The following is a 17,879-nucleotide window of genomic DNA, read 5'->3' on the forward strand; positions in this document are numbered from 1 at the left end:
CCGAGAGGGATCGCCAAAGCCGACCCCCACACAGCGCCGCCGCCGCCGCCGCCGCCCCCGAGGACCCTTCCAGCGGGCGGGGTGGCGTGGGGTGGGCGCCCATCTTCCCCAGCCCGCCCCCCGACGAGAGCTGCGCCTTTGGGGAGGGGACGGGCAGAGGGATGGGGGACCCCGACGACGCGCCTCGCCATCCACGGAGCAAGGAGGAGGTAACGAATGGCGCGGAGGGGACTGTGGCCTCAGGGGATCCCGAGGCGCCTGGCCAGCCTCCCCGGGGCCGGATCCGGGCGCCTGCCTTTCTTCCGGGCGGCCGTTTCCCGGGGACTTGGCCTGCGCCGCGTCCTTGACAAGGGAAGGCGTGTGGGGAGGGAGGGAGGGAGGGAGGGAAGGAGGGACGCTTTCCTCGCTCGTCGCCAGCCCAGCTAGACGGGAAGAGGAGGCGAGTCGAAGGCGCAGCAGCCTCCTTCGCGCCGGAAGGGAGGGGAAAGCGAGGCTGAAGCATCGGATCCCCGCAGATCAGGAGCTGACACCCCCCTCCCTCCCCCCGACTGCCGAGCAGGACCAACGGAGGGCCGCTGGCGACGATCACTGCTCCGGACGCCAGGTCGGGGGGCGCCCTCGACGCCGAAGCCCCCCTCCCCTGCGGAGAATGGCGCCTCTGCTTCCCCAGGCTGGGCGCGTGAGAAACCTCTCGCACGGTAAGAGCGCAAAGGCCGCCATCCTTTCCTTGGTCTTCCTTGGCTCTTCGCTGCTGCAGCTCTGGCAAAGGGAGACCCGAAGAGGACAGGCGTTGAATGCGCAAGGAGCCCTCCTGCCCTGGGACTGGCTTGCCAAGTGGAAATGCCAGTCGCCAGCACCATCTGGGCACACCTGCTGAAGCCCCAGCAGCTAGGAAGGCCCACTGAGGAGGTACAGCTGGGCCTGGAGAGCTTGGGCCCCACTTGGTTGGAGGGGGTGCAACCTCATCTGCAACTTGCAGTGAGGGCTGCTCCACACCGTGCGTTTTAAACGGCCTTTAACAGATGCTGCGCCCCCCCCCCCCAAATTCTGGGCTCCATAATTTGTTATAGGTACCGAGTTGGGAGGAGACCCTCACAGAGCTACAGTTCCCAGTACCCTTAACAAACTACAGCTCTCAGGATTCCTGGAAGGGGACTGTTAAAGTGATGTAAGTGTACTTTAAACGTGTGTGAATGTGAACTGAGTTTTGGTGGCAGCAAAGAATGGCCCAATCAGCCTGGATGTCGCTGAGCCCTCTCTACACCACCCAAAGGGAGAGCACAGGTGAGCTCGAGAAGCCTCAACATCATAAGAGAATAAGGCAGCTGGATCAGGCCCAAGGTCCATCTGGTCCAGCATCCTGTTCCCACAGTGGCCAACCAGATGCCTGTGAAAAAGCCTCTTGAGTGGGGAGGGTGGCCCATTAGGAATAGGGGCATTGCCCCACCAATCTCAGTCACTTGCCCATCTTCTTCCTTGCAACCAGGCCAAGGAGTATCACTGCCGCTCCACTTCCTCCTCCTTAGTCTCAGTGTTGCCCCTTGTAGAATTCAGCAGGGAGGAGAATGGGGACATTGCCTGTCATTGCTTCTGACTCCACCGACCTGTCCAGGTGTGGACACCAGCTGCTACTGCCTTGGCTGCAGGCAGGTGGAGGGATCAGTCACGGTTTGCCTCCCTCTCCCTCTGGGAGGTTCAACTTGCTCACACCCTCTGCCTCTCTGGGCTGGTCTGCATGGGCAACAGGGCCTAGCAGGCTGCGCAGAGTGAGGAAGAGATCACCTGTGTAAAAGATCTGTGGCTGCTTCTTGCACCTCCTCTGGAGGTGGTGCCAACATCTCAGTTTGTTTACCATCTCCCTCTGTCTCTGGCTGGCATGGGGGGGTGAGGGCTGAGGGCTGCGCTTGCTGGGCCCAGTTTGCACTGCCATGCCACCAGGAGGAGAGAGCCCATGTGTGCTAAGCTAACAAGATGGTGGGCTGGCCGCTTTGGGCCATTTGCACACCTGCCTGCTCTCTCCCTCCAGGGACCTCCTGCGGAAAGATTAAAGGGAGAGCAGGTGGACAGAGCCTGCAGCTAGTGCTCTTATATTCTCTCGCTCTCCCTCCCTCCCTCTCTCTGCAGCGCCACAGGGCTCAGTCCCCTCACCCCACTGCCTAGAAAAAGGAGGGAGGAGAAAGCCACCAGCCTCTGTCTGGTGTGAGGAAACCTGGGTCCACTCAGGGGGCAAGAAGGAAGCCTCCATAGGCCAGAGAGAGAGCGTGGCAGGCAAGCATTTCTTCAGGTCTTCTTCCAGCTAGACTACCCACATGCCACCTACTATCCTGTGGGGAGGATTCCAGGAAAAAGGGGCAGGGGCATCATTGTCTCACCCCATGGTGATACATCATCCACTGCCCCATGGGAAGGATGTTTTTTTTAATATGTTATTGTTGTTTATTGTGCTTTCCAAATATGCAATTGACTGTTACTTGTAAGCTGCCGTGGTAGGATTTGTATCCTGAAAGGTAGGAGATACATAACTGTAAGAAATAAAGTAAAATTAAGGTTCAGCTAGCTCATATCAGCTTCTCCTGTCCTGCCTCTTCACACATCGCATTTTAAATATGGATTTCTAAGCATGCACACCTCTTTTAGGTGCACATTTCCAAAGAGATGCCTAAAAAGGTAAAGTATGAATTCAGTAAATATATGTTTTGCTCAGTTACACATCTCACAGAGCTGTGATTGACTGAAGTTCCCTCCTGAGTGGACTTTCATTGGTGAACCCAGGATTGTCTCTTTAATGTGTGAAATGCTAGGGGCCAAAGAATCATTACTGAAACAGAGAGGTGTTTCGCAGGTCTGCTGCCATCGTTAGGTAGCCAAATAATATGCAAAGCACAAATACCAAGATTTAGATGGTATCATTTCAGTGTCTTTTAATAACTTCATTTTTCTAAAAAAAATGAGATTGGTGAGCTTCAAATTAGAGAATTACTCAGTGTACTCCATTTATATGGCACAGCTGTTTGCACTACACAAAATCTAGTAATTATTTGCAAAGGGGGCAGTTGTTTGTCCTTACAGGAGTGCAAAATGTATCTCACTAAGTCATTAGTAGTACAAATGCAACTAAGGGTGCATTGCAAATGTTGTATTGTAAGTTTGATATGTACATAGCATGTGCATATCTATGGGAAAGTGGCCTCATTTCATTAGAGTGCATTAGAGTGATGTGACATTGTTCCTTGTTATAATGAACTATCTCTGTGTGTGAGACAGATTAATATATATCACAGTCAGTTATAACAAGAAATAATATTGCAATACTTGTCATTCCAGTACATTAACGAGTACACATTTTTACAAAAATGTTTGCAGTTATTTTCCACATAACATGTACGTGTGACCCTCCTTAATTAATTGCATTTGCACTACTAATGCATATTTATTTTCTACATCCCCTTATTACTATTATTACTTATGGGAGAATTCAACGTAGTGCATAGCTGTCAATTCCCTTATTCCGAATAGGATTCCTCGCAAGAAAAGGGAGAAGTTGATAGCTATGACATAGCGCTAAGCAGATTGCTCCATCAGCGCAAGCATTTCTGCTTTGCTGGTGGAATGATCTGCCTTCTTCTCCCTCCTCCCCCCCCCCCCCCCGTTCTGGGGGGTTCTTCCAACCTCCTGCCAGTTGGCGGGGTGAAGGGGGCACACAAGAAAGGAGAGAGGGGAAAGCCCTATAGTGTTAGTAGAAGTGCTTGTGCAAGCCTCTACTGCCAGGACTCACCAGCTGAATCTCATTCTTCGATTTCTTACCCACCCTTCCTCATGAGGTCTCGATATGTGTCACAACTATTTAAAAATACAATCTTTTAATAAGTTAAAACACACTGCAGGTAAGAGAAATGGACGAGTCATAAAAAAAAATTGAGTCTTGGGTTGCAAAAGTCCAGCATACATCTTCAGCACCTGACCAAAACTGCATAATGAAGGTTCCAGGTTCACCTCCCTGGGGAGGGAATTGCACATCTTAGGGGCTGCGACAGAGAATGCCTTCTTGTCATCCCTCAAACTCATGAGGGCAGCGGAACTGCCAAGAAAGCCCCCTCGACTGATCTGACCCTGAGAGTCTGGAGGGAAGGATCAGTCTTTCTGATATTTGGGGCCTAAGCCGTTTAAGGTGTTAAGCATTAATGTGAGCACCTTGACTTGGGCCTAGAAATGAACTGGCAACCATCGTTCTTTTCAACTAACTCTTTGAAGTCTGTAGCCACTTGGGACAGTTTGTGGCCTTTATTACCAGTGCTGTTTTTTCTAGAAAAAGAGGTACCAGAACTCACCATGAATGCCTCCCTTGTTCTCTTACAATGGCATTGGCGCCCACCTGAGAGGTGCCAGAACTGAGTTCTGGTGAGTTCCAGGTGGGGGAAAAGCCCTGGTTTTACCCACCTGTACAGTGGTACCTCGGGTTAAGAACCTAATTCATTCTGGAGGTCCGTTCTTAACCTGAAACTGTTCTTAACCTGAGGTACCACTTTAGCTAATGGGGCCTCCCGCTACCGCTGTGCAATTTCTGTTCTCATCCTGAAGCAAAGTTCTTAACCCAAGGTACTATTTCCTGGGTTAGCGGAGTCTGTAACCTGAAACGTCTATAACTCGAGGTACCACTGTACTTCTTTATGAGGCTCTTTTACATGCTTGTGGTTTCTCAGCTGGTTCCTAGTTTCACCCATTTACCTAATAGCTCTGAACCACACACACTAACAGACAATACAAATGAGTAAGTTACAGCTGGAAAGAAATGAGGAAAATCAAGTCTAACAGCTTGCTGCAAAGACGCAAAACCAAAACTTCATTAGTTCTGAAAACCAGAAGTGGCAGATTATACTGTAAGCAGAGAACCTTGAACTCTACATGCCGGTTCCTACGCCATAGGGTGAATGACTTTTAATGCATAGCCTTGGAGTAATTAAACTTTATGGAACCTAACGGAAGGCCTTTCAAAAAAAATAAAAAATCTCAGATCTTTATAGCTTTAACGATTAGAAGAATTTAATGTGCATTTTACAATACCTGTCATAATTAAAATCCCATATCTGCGCTACATCAATGCACCAATATACCAGTTCATTAACTTCATTAATTGAAAAGGTTTCCCTTTTAAAAAGGTACTGCTGCGGATTGGCTGGAGTGTGTGCAAGTAGACGAAAGGGGGAAATGAGTCTATTGCAAATTAGGCATTGGAGTGAGGGTGTGTTCCTGGGCACAAGACAGCATCAAACAGACCAACTGCCATATGGGTATCTATGTATCTGAAGAAGTGTGCATGCACACAAAAGCTTATACCAGAACAAACTTAGTTGGTCTATACTGGAAAATTATTTTTTTAATTTTTTTTTGCCATATGGGTGGCAGTGGAAATGTAAAAGAGACAGAGCACAGTGGCTGAGTCATTACTGGCATCAGGGCACCCACAGGGCACCTCTGACTGGCAATAATGCCGAAGCCATGCAGATGCATAGTCTTATTGCTGGTCTGGAATGTCACTTTCTGACCATGAAGTTTTTAGTCTTCGTGGCTAACAACAACAATGTGAGGATTAATCAGTTTGCTGAATACTGTTAGGCTAAGTGTCTCCTTGGGACGCAGATGACGCTGTGGGTTAAACCACAGAGCCTAGGACTTGCCGATCAGAAGGTGGGCAGTTCGAATTCCCATGACAGAGTGAACTCCCGTTGCTTGGTCCCTGCTCCTGCCAACCTAGCAGTTCAAAAGCATGTCAAAGTGCAAGTAGATAAATAGGTACCGCTCTGGTGGGAAGGTAAACAGCATTTCCGTGCACTGCTCTGGTTTGCCAGAAGTGGCTTAGGCATGCTGGCCACATGACCCGGAAGCTGTACGGCCAATAAAGCGAGATGAGTGGCGCAACCCCAGAGTCGGTCACAACTGGACCTAATGGTCAGGGGTCCCTTTAACTTTAAGTGTCTCCTTACGGTTCAGCAGTTCTCAACCTGTGAGTCCCCAGATGTTGTTGGACTACAACTCCCATCATCCCTGAGCTTTGGCCTTGCTAGCTGGGGGTGATGGGAGTTGTAGTTCAACAACATCTGGGGACCCACAGGTTGAGCAAGGCTGGGTTAGATGAATATCATTCTTAGGGGAATCAGTGCCTTTTCACTTGTTCATAATTCTGGGCAGAATTAAGCCCCCAAAATGGAATAAGTCACTCTTATGTATCTTATAAGACCTTCATGTGAAGAGTGTATTATAAATGCTTGTAGAAAGAAAGAAAAAATGAATAAATCTATCAGACGTGCTTGTGGTTTTCCCCTTTCAGATGTGGAATCCATTCCACGTATATGAGGGAATGGAAAAGTCTACTCTGACGGGAGCTTTGTCTGCATAAGGACTTCTAGGTTGGAGCAAGACAAGATGTAAGTTCTACATAGCACAGCTATGGAAGCCAGACTAGGTCTGGAGAGATCCAGGTTCAGATTCCCCGCTTTGTCATGAAGCTCAACATTGCTCAGCCCAACCTAGCTCAGAGGGTTGTGTGAAGATAAAATTGGGGCAAGGTGAGATCCATGCATGCTACCTTGAATTCCATGGGAGAAAGGGAGGGCATAGATGCAAATAAAGAAAATTAGAGAAAGTACGGTAGGAGTTCCTCCTCAATGTCCATGAAATGAAATGCGACCTCTTCACATTTATGTTTTAAAAACCCCTTTAAGAGTCCCTCCATTTCCTTGAACACAAGGAAACTGATCCACCTCTCTGACCCACCCACCCCCCAAAAAAATTAGGGGAAAGGGGGTGGCAGCCTCCTCTGCTTCTCAAGTGGTTGTGGGCTTCCTTGGGAAGGATCCCTGTTGGCCACACTGGAGGATTCATGTGGGAGGGTGGACTGGATAGAAGCTCTTGATTCTCGAAAGCTTCATAACTAATTCATAATAATTATACAGTTTTAGAAATAGGTTTGTTGCCTTTTGCTTGCCGCAGTATGTAGCCCATTACCGTATATCTCAGAAAACTTTCAGTTTTGAAGCAGTTTATAAATCTGTAAATAAATAAAAATAACTGTGACTTTTTTAAAAAAAACAGCCTTTTAATCACATGTAACTGAGTCTCACAACTTGACCAAAGACATCCAGCTTATGACGTGGCCTTCTTGGATAAGTTGTGTACTCTTGCTTGTCATAAATAAATAAATAAATATACAAATCCCTGCTCATCTGTCTGGGTTTCCCCAGCCACTCTGGGTGGCTCCCAACAGAATATTAAAAACACGATAAAACATCAAACATTAGAAACTTCCCTAAAGTTTCTGTCTTCAGATGTCTTCTAAAAGTTGGATAGGTGTTTATTTCATTGTACACCAAACACATCCTTGCTGCCTAAATCAGTTCAGTTCCTAACTGAAATCAATTCAAAGGTGTGTGTGTGTGTGTGTGTGTGTGTGTGTGTGTGTGTGATGACATGGTTCAAACACATCCAGAAGAGTGCTTGATTGGCTCTGCCAATGAGTGCCACCACACCAAAGCCCTACTGGCTAGTCCACCCTCTAGTGCTCTATACGTTTATCATTGTCTCTTAAATCATTGGCGTACATTCTGCAAGGACTTGGTTTAAGTTTGAATGTATCTGAAATCCACAATAAAATGGGAGTCAGACTGCCCTGCTCTGCAAGCTGCCAAGGTGAAAATAAAGGACTGGGAAAGGTGTAAGGCATGTGCAGAACGGAAGTGTCTATAAGCACTCCATAAGGATTTAGCAGCCTAAGAGCCAAAGTTCTCCAACCTGCTGTGCTGTCCAGAATGTGTGCTTTGCTGAATGTGGCACTTTTGTCAGTAAATCAGCCTACATTTTATTCACAATCCTCTAGGATTAAGGTTAGCTTGATCTTCTCTGGCTTACAACGATTTGTTTCTTAATGAAGCAGCAATATTGTTTGCAGGGTCAAAGCAGTCCCTTTTAACATTTTATCAATTGTACCCATGCTGTTTAAAAGTCAAATCTTCCTTTATGGAGAGGGAACTGGCTCTGGTAAAGAAAAGGAGTTTGTGAGTTTGTGTGCGTATGCCAAATTTGTGTTCCTTCCCAGATATCCAGAAGGAAGTGTATGTTTTGAATGTTTGTGATTCACAGAGGATGCCCAAGGGATTAATGTTTATTTCTTTTTAGTGTAGATGCCAATGAGAGGTTGCTTTGTCTCTAAGGAGTTATGGGTCAACCTGCTTCAGAGATCCGGCTTATTTATGCTACCTTCATCAAACAGTTTTATTGTATTTTTAATATTTTGTTGGAAGCCGCCCAGAGTAGCTGGAGAAACCCAGCCAGATGGGCGGGGTATAAATAATAAATTACATTATTAGTAGTAGTAGTAGTCGTAGTGGTAGTAGCAGTAGTATTAGTATTATTAACAATTTTAGCCAAAGAGCAGCCAGAAAACCACAGCTGAAGATTCCCCCAACCAATGGTATCAGCATGAAAGCATATCTCATAGAATGAATGAATTTTCCAAAGCACTGACATGAACATTTATTTTCCCCAAATTTCACACATAAAAGGCACCTTAAGCTGTTCTCATGGCATGGAGAGGCTTGTATACAAGGAAAGCTGTGACTGAAGCACAGTGTCCCTTGATGTCGAGCATCACTGGTATTTGAGTGATCCAACATTGCAACGCTAAGCTATTTGTAGCTTTGAATATGAGTGGCCTTTGTAGAAAATCAGAATCTCTCTCTTGCACACATGCAGAACCTCAAACAGCAGCACGGGATCTTTCCCAAAGTATTCTGATTTTGTGTAATGATTTCAAGTATTACAGCTTTTGAAATCACAGGAGTGTCAAAGAGTGAGTATTAGGGTCTAGACATGAAAGGATCCTTCTGTGCACCTTAAAAGTTTGTTAGCCTACCCTACCATCAAGGCTGTAATAAAAGGTACTGGATCCTTCAGTCTCCCTTATTCACATCAAAGGGGAAAGGAAGCCCCATACATGCACAAGGAAATTCTATATGTGCAGAAGCTCTGTGTGTGCAAGCACACGGGGCTCTAGATCAGAACAAATGGCTTTAACCTCCCAAATGCCTGAACGCTGCAATTTGTAAAAGTCATAGGATGTTATTCCTTTGTTCTAAACTTCTACTGGACCCAATATGCTTTATTTCAACTTTACCCCCTCTGAGGCTTTTGTTTGCGGTTATTTAGCACTTTGTGAAAAGGTACAAACCCTTTCCAAATATAACCCATGCATTTCTTTCCTTATGCTGTGTAATTGCACTTGGGTGCTTTAAAATAGCACTTCCAAGTGCAAGACGTGAAGTGTTTTGATGAACTTTCTTTCAAAGACTAATGCTAGCAGCTTTGCAGACAGTGTTTGGTTTAATCCACAACAGCTAAATAATTAGCTGCTGAACTGAAAACACCCATCTAAGATCTCAAAACCATCTGCTCTGCTGTGTTTTCATCTGGTGCCTGCGTGTGTATTAATGACATGATTGCATCAGATTGTACCTTTTATTCATAAAATCATATGAGGACATCTGCTGCTATCTGTGGGATCTCAGTTCTTGAAGAGAGCGCATTTCACGACACACAGTGTTTCAATGCACAATGTTACTTACCTATCAGAGGACCTGAGCAATTTATTCTGTACTCGTAAACTCTACTCTTGCACACTAATGAGCTTTGAAGAACCTGAACTGATAGCTCACAAATGAACTGTTGTAACAGTTGCATTAACCTTTGCAACATCAGAGCTATTAGTAGAGAGAGGGGAGAAATCTGATTCAGTTTGCACTTAATGGCAAATTTACCTAATTCACACTTTCTGAAGCAATATGCAGACCAACACTCAACCATCCTTTGAAGTGTGTGTGTCTTCAAATTTTGCAATGCAATTCTCCAGACAACAATATGTACAAAAATGCACATATGGGCTGAAGTGCACACAACCTTAGTTAAAATAACCTACAAAAATGCATTATATTAGTGGAACGTGTGCAAAAATGTGTAGATAGGAGTAATTTTTACTAAAATACTAAAGGTTTTTCAGGATGGCCTAAAAAAATGAAATTGCAAATAGATATGGAAATGTGGGGAACTGTCTTGCCAAATGTGAGGTGGTTCTTAAAAAAAAAATCATAAGCAATGCAAAACACAAGTGGCTGAGAAGAAGATTTTATTCCTAAACAGCAAGTAATATATACATACCAGGTATACACTTCTATCTGCCACTTGAAAGCCCTCAAACATAGCCAAGTGACTCCCCCAGGTAGCCTTAGATTGCACAGCCCTGTGGCCAATCAGTCCATGCACAAGCTTCTAAATCACTCTGCCCAAACCATCTGATTTTATAGATAGCCACCTTCTCCCAATGCCTCACTTTCCAATAACAATTTCCAACATTAAAGAAGGTTCCCAACACTAGCCTCCCAGACTGATTAAGGCAGCTGTGTGGGGGGCTTCACCTCCTCCCAACTGATTAGGACAGGCATGGCCAAACTTGGCCCTCCAGCTGTTTTGGGACTACAGTTCCCATCATCCCTGACCACTGGTCCTGTTAGCTAGGGATGATGGGAGTTGTAGTCCCAAAACAGCTGGCGGGCTGAATTTGGCCATGCCTGGATTAGGACATCAGAGGAGGTTTTCACACCTTCAGTAATAATAATAATAATAATAATACCTTTATTGTCATTGTACAACCTGTGTACAATGAAATTAAAGGAGCCTCCGTCCCATAGCTGTCAACTTTTCCCTTTTCTTGTGAGGAATCCTATTCAAAATAAGGGAATTTCCCTTTAAAAAAGGGAAACGTTGACAGCTATGCTCCATCCCCACTCAGTCTCGTTGCACTCTGTGTGCTTATCGAACAACACACCACCTCGCAAGTCAATTTCACTATGTTGTTTTCAAAAACTTAACAGCTGCCAGGAAGGGGGGAGGAACAGAGGCAGGAAGGGTAGCCATATTAGACTCACTACTTCCCCAATACAGTTGGTCTTCTGGTTGGATTTCCCATACAGGAACTGAATTTAAGACTAGAAAAATGAGAAATGGAGGCAGGGTTGGCTCATCCATGAGGTAGACTGAGGCTGCTGCCCCAGGGGGCAGAGTCCAAGGGGCACCTCTGGCGGGATGCTCTCCCCCTGCCACTGCCTCCAGAGAAGCAAAGAGAAGAGGCAGCTGTGGCTTCCAGGTTCTGGCAAGATTGTGCAGAGGCCTCCAAACGATCTTTCAGGGCTCTTGTGAGATCTCGCCAGAACTGCAGCTGTGCAATGCCAGTAAGCACAGCTTAAACGGCGGAAGCAAGGGAGGCGGGCGACATGCAGTGTGTGTGCAGGGCAGCACCTTCCCGTTTCACTTCAGTCAGCAACATGGGACTTGCTGCCCTGGCCCCAGATGGCTTTGGGCCACTCAACCTGGCCTGTAGCAATCCGAGCCTGTCTCAACTTGACTCAAATGAGGCCCTTATCCCTCCAAATAGGCCCGAATCTGGTGCATAGTCCTCAAAAATAATCCCATGGGTCATGAAATGCCATTTTAGAAGGGGTATTGTAAGAAAGACAGAGCTATTCTGCCTGGCCTTCAGTCTGAATTAGCCTGATTCTCCATTCCCTTTTCCCTTTTCTTTTCTATGAAAAAACCCTTCTGGGACTCCACATTTAAACTCTTCCCTGGTCTCCTTGCTGGCCCTAGTAGGACCAACTTGGCCAGTTAACCCTGGTGATCATTTGATGTTTACTGACTGCGGTTTTCCCCCCCAAGATGATCCCTGAATTTTTGAATTTTATTGACATTGATGCTGCATTTATGTTGTATTTTATGCTGTTTTTAAGTTGCATTTTAATCAATGTTTTATATTTGCTGCTAGCTGCCCTGAGCCCGGTTTTTGAACCGGGAAGGGCAGGGTATAAATAAACATTATTATTATTATTATTATTATTATTATTATTATTATTATTATTATTAAGCATCTGTAATACTTACTGCTTTGACATATGGAACAACTAACTCTTTTTATTTCACTTTGATGGGCCTCTCTCTCAGCATTGAGCTGAGAAAGCACAGTGAAATGTGAGAAGACACGTTGGGATATTTCAGTATGAATTTGTTCACACACAGCATTGCTTTTGGACCTAGCACAATGCCCTGTCTCCTTTTGTCTTCATTCAAATGCTGAATCTTGTACATGCTCCAGGCAGTTCTTACTTCAATATGCTGATTTAGGGCAGTGCTTCTTTCCCTTGGTTTGATGGTAACACTACCATATGTCTTGGGTATTCCTGGTGCCCTCTCCTCTATCCCCACCTCTCTCTTATCACCAGTCTCCGAAGAAGAATTCACATTACATTAAATTGCAAGGCAGTGCTGAAGCAGTCCGTTGAAATTACTAGAGCCACACTGCGACTGATTTGAAAGTGAAACATCTGTGGTGAACAAGGAGGGTGGAAATCAGCAGCTCAGTAGGGAACTCAGTTTTTGTTTTATTTTTAAATCTCTATGCTGTTCGAGGCCCTGGGGGGTGGAATTCTGCAATTCAAATGTAAAGGAGCAGAAAAAATGTCTATTTATTTCAAATGAAATATATGTAACCCTGAAACACATGTATATGGGGGTATGTGCACGAAATGATGTTTGACGGACGAAAATAAAGGGAGTGTGTGCCTTTAGCTGGGGCTAAGCAATACAGCACATGATTTCATCCATGATCCCTGTTTGGCTAAATGATTGTTGTTTGGTAGATAATTGGCTGTCAGGCTCTTTAATAGAGAGGAAAATCTCTAAATTGGTGCCTGCGGCAGATGCAATTCCCCCTAGGAAAGCATTTCACTTAAATTGGGGCTGGTGGACTTTTATTCTTGTATTTCTGTGAGGGTTTTTCTTTTTAACAGAGCTCAATCGTATTTCATATATTTCACAATTTAATTCTATGTTATCTCACTTTCACCTTGCTTTTTCTCACTCAGTTAACTGAGAAACTTATTTGACTGGGAAAGAAAACAAATTTTAGTGGCTGAACAGATTTGACCACCTAGCTTGTGTGTTCACATCTGCTTTCCAGGAAGAAGGACACAGACAACACTCTTTGCACCTTCTTCTCCTGGGGCACACATCCTCTGTCTGTATATGGGTGCAACAATGCAAAAATATATATGAGTGAATGAGAATTGGGGTAACTTTATAACTAGAATAGCAGTCTGCAAGGGCTCCTTCTCACCCCTTTAGATGGAAAACTGGAGACCTTCCCATTTAGCAGCTGTGCCCTGGGAAACAAACACATGCCATTTGTTGGAACCTTTCTTATGGTTTAGAACTACTGGCTGGTAATGACTTCAGTCAACCATTTCAAGAGGTGAGTTAGAGACCTCCCCATGGTCATATGTTCCATCATAAGAGAACACACCAGGTAGCCATTTCAGATATAAGGTCAAAGTGTTTAATTAGTGAATTCACAGTGGGTTGGGTGGGAGGTGAAGAGCTACAGCCTTCAGGTCCAGCCTTTCCCTAAGACCATAAGAAAAGCTCTGCAAGATCAGGCCAAAGGCCCATCTAGTCCAGCATCCTGTTCTCACAGTGGCCAACAAGATGCTTATGGGAAGCCTGCAAAATAGAATCATAGAATTGTAGAGTTAGAATGGACCCTGAGGGTCATCTAGTCCAACCCATTGCAATCTCAGCTAAAGCATCCAGGACAGATGGCCATCCAACCTCTGCTTAAAAACCTCCAAGAAGGAGAGTCCACCACCTTCCAAGGGAGTCCGTTGCAATGTCAAACAGATCTGGAGAGCCAGTGTGGTGTAGTGGTTAAGAGCGGTAGACTCGTAATCTGGTGAACAGAGTGTTTGTTGTGGGGGAGGAAGGGAAAGGAGAATGTTAGCCGCTTTGAGACTCCTTAAAGGGAGTGAAAGGTGGGATATCAAATCCAAACTCTTCTTCTTCTCTTCTTCTTCTCTTACCATCAGCATATTTTTCCTGATGTTCAGTCAGAATCTTATTTCTTGTAGCTTGAATCCATTGGTTCGTCCTACTCTCCAAAGCAGGAGAAAACAAACTTGCTCCATCTTCCAGCCCTTAAGATATTTGAAGACGGCTAACACATCTCCTCTCAGTCTCCTCTTTCCCAGGCTGAACATACCCAGCTTCTTCAAGCGCTCGTCATAAGGCTTGGTTTCCAGACCCTTGATCATCCTAGTCACACTCCTCTGCCCCTGTTTTATGCTGGCCTTAATGCAACACTTGAGAGAAGGGAGTCAGAAGACTATTTTCAACTATGATAGAAGTTTGACAGAAGCCCTGGTTTCTTAATGTAACAGTGTAAAGCATGCACAAGCTGTTTAGCATCTTTCATGTATTTTCCTTGAAGGCCAGCTCTGTTATGTACAACTGGTGTTCAAAGCTACCCTGTTTTGTAGCAGAGTGGCCCATATAATCTTGTATATGGGTTGCTCGGAGGCTGAATTCATTTACACATTTCCAATGCAAATGCGCCCTCAATTTTTTAGCTGACTGATGAATTCCTTGCTTTGGATATAGAAACTTTCCATTTTAGATGGCTTTGAGGTCTTCCACACTTCTCTATAAGAAACCAGCAACTCCTAATTTATGACAAAAATAGCTGAACTGTGGATTCTATTTTTTAAAAAATGAACACAATCACTCTCCTGATACGCCCCCTCCTGGCAGACTAATCATCTGTCCAGTGGTACTTGTATTGTTCTCAAACCGGGTTGTAGATTGGAAAATAGCTACTGCTATTTATTTCTTTACATTTATATTTTGCATTTATTCTGTCTTGATATCTTAGGAGTCTAGGACAGGGTACATGTGGTTCCCTGATTGTCTCCCAATCAGGAGACAGAGCCGGTTAGTGTCATCAAGATGGATCACAGCCTGGGACTAACTAGTGATGAAACTACAAGGGATAAATGTCAACCTTTGGCCACTCCCCTGTGCCTCTGACACTTAGAAACTTAATAAACCTTCATGGCATCTGTTAAGCCTCTTTCCAGGCGTCCATTGAATGTGTGGTGGGAAGGGCAGTGAGACTGTGGCCGAAGTCCCTGTTTTGGACCAAAGTGAATTCCTTTTGTTTGTTTGTTTTATAAATTTTTATTTAAAAATTTTCCATGAAAAACTCCAGTCATATCAATTTACACATCACATATTTTAGCTTATTGGACCTCCCTCAACTTCTCTGACAATCATTCGTAGTTCGAATCCTATCTTCACATTCCTTAATTTTAATATTGCCATTAAACACTATATTTCTGACCTTATTTGCTTTCTAACAATATTCCTTGTATTTTCACAAAGCTTCTTTAAAGCACACTAGCGTTGTACAGTCCCCACATACAGTTTTCAAATACTCCGTAAATTTTCCCCAGTCCTCAAAAAACCTGTGATCCTTTTGGAATCTGATTTTCCCAGTTAATTTATCCAGTTCTGCATAGTCTGTTAATTTTGTCCTCCATTCTTCCAAAGTCGGTACTTCTTCTTGTTTCCATTTTTGGGCCAACAGTATTCTTGCTGCGGTGATTGCATACTGAAAAAGTTTACAGTCTCTCCTATTTATGTCCATTCTTGTTATTCCCAGCAGAAAAGGTTTCTGGTTTCTTAACAAAGCTATATTTTAGCATTTTCTTTAGTTCATTATATATCATCTCCCAGAACCCCCTTACTTTCTTACAATCCCACCACATATGCATGAATGTACCTTCTTTCTCCTTACATCTCCAACATTTGTTACAAGTTTTGTACATTTTTGCTAATTTTACTGGTGTCATATACCACCTATATACCATCTTCATAACATTTTCTTTCAATGTGACACATGCTGTAAACTTCAGGTTTTCATTCCATATTCTTTGCCAATCATCCATTTCTATGTTATATCCTAAATCTTTGGCCCATTGAATCATGACCACTTTTACTTCCTCATCCATTGTATGCCATTCCAACAGAATTTTATACATTTTGGAAATTATCTTACAATCATTATTGACAATTTCTGTTTGAAATTTTGAATCTTTTTCTTTGTACCCTTTTTCTTTCACATCCTTTTTAAACATTTCACTTATTTGATAGTAGTGCAACCAATCATAAACATGTTCTCTTACTTGTTCGTATGGTTTTAATCTCCACTTCCCCCCTTCCTTCACCACCAAATCTCCATAGGTAATCCAGTCGCTTCTCATATTAATTTTTTTGACACCTATAACCTCTAATGGGGATAACCAATGTGAGACCCCCATTTCTAATATATTTTTGTATCTGTCCCAAACTTCCAATAACGATCTCCGGAAGATATGATTTTCAAATGATTTATAACCCTTTTTCTTTTCTTTCCAAAGGTGCGCGTGCCATCCAAATCTGTTATCAAATCCATCCAAATCCAGGAGCTTTGTATTTTTAAGTTTAATCCATTCTTTTAACCAGCAAAGACATGATGCTTCATAATATAACTTCAAATCTGGCAGGGCAAAGCCTCCTCTTTCTTTTGCATCTGTTAATAATTTATATTTGATTCTTGGCTTTTTGCCCTGCCAGACATATCTTGAAATCATCCTTTGCCAATCTTTAAAGATCGCCACTCCTTTTAATATTGGTATCATCTGAAATAGAAATAACATCTTTGGTAGCACTGACATCTTAATCATTGAGATTCTACCCCAGAGGGATAGTTTTAGTCTTCTCCATACTTCCAGGTCCTTCTTAATTCCATTCCACACCGGGACGTAGTTGTTTTGGAACGGATCAATATTTTTTGGAGTTAACCATATTCCCAAATATTTCACCTTTTTAGCAATTTCAATACCCGTTTGTTGTTGCAATACTTCCATCATTGTTTTTTCCATATTTTTGGCTATAATTTTGGTTTTCTTCCTGTTTATTATAAAACCTGCCACCTCTCCAAATTTTTCAATTTCCTCCAGTATCTCGGCTGCAGTCCCCATCGGTTCTTCCACCATCAAAACTAAGTCGTCAGCAAAGGCTTTAACTTTATATTGGTTTTGGCCTACTGTCACCCCCTTTATGCTTTCATTTTTCCTTATTGAATCTAAAAAAACCTCAAGGACCATTATGAATAATAATGGTGATAGCGGGCAACCCTGTCTGGTACCTTTAGAAATTTTAATTTCTTCTGTTATCATATTGTTCACTATCAACTTCGCTTTTTGCTCCGTATATATTGCCTTTATTCCATTAAAGAAATCATTCCCCATTTCCCTCTGTTCAATATTTTTCAACATAAAGTCCCATGATACGTTATCAAATGCCTTTTCGGCATCCACAAACATCAACATTGCTTGTTTCTCATTCCTGGCTGTCAGATACTCTAAAATATTTATGACATTCCTCACATTATCTCTCATCTGTCTGCCAGGAAGGAAACCCTCTTGATCTTCATGAATGATTTCTTGTAAAACCTTTTTTAATCTCTCTGCAATTATTCCTGCAAAAATTTTGTAATCCGTGTTTAATAGAGAGATTGGTCTGTAGTTCTTTACTTGAGTTAAGTCCGCATCTTCTTTTGGAATAAAGGTTATGAATGCTTCTTTCCACGTCTCTGGAATTTCTCTCTCCTTTAATATGTTGTTCATTACTTCTCTCAGTGGTAACACTAGGGTTGTTCCCAATTCTTTATAATACCTTGCTGTAAAACCATCTGGTCCTGGGGCTTTCCCATTCTTCAATTTTTTTATCGCCGCCTTCATCTCCTCTATATCAATTGGGGTGTTCAGCCTTTCTTGTGCTTCTGTCGGGATCTTTTGCACCTCTTTCTCTTTTAAATATCTTTCTATTTTTCTCGTGTTGTTCTTTTCTTTTCGTTTATACAATTGTCTATAAAAGTCCAGGAATCCTTTTCTGATATCTTTAGGATTAGT

The 17,879-nt window shown here is 43.6% G+C and overlaps 1 long non-coding RNA gene across 1 annotated transcript; it reads left to right on the forward strand.

Moving 5' to 3' along the window:
• Positions 1-6,356: 6,356 nt before the first annotated feature.
• LOC307204424 lies at positions 6,357-12,662 on the forward strand. Its single transcript, XR_013833687.1, has 2 exons — positions 6,357-6,563; positions 12,040-12,662. It is a non-coding gene; the product is annotated as an uncharacterized lncRNA (long non-coding RNA).
• Positions 12,663-17,879: the final 5,217 nt, after the last annotated feature.

The sequence above is a fragment of the Podarcis cretensis genome (genome assembly GCF_951804945.1).
Source record: "Podarcis cretensis genome assembly, chromosome: 1".
NCBI lineage: Eukaryota > Metazoa > Chordata > Lepidosauria > Squamata > Lacertidae > Podarcis > Podarcis cretensis.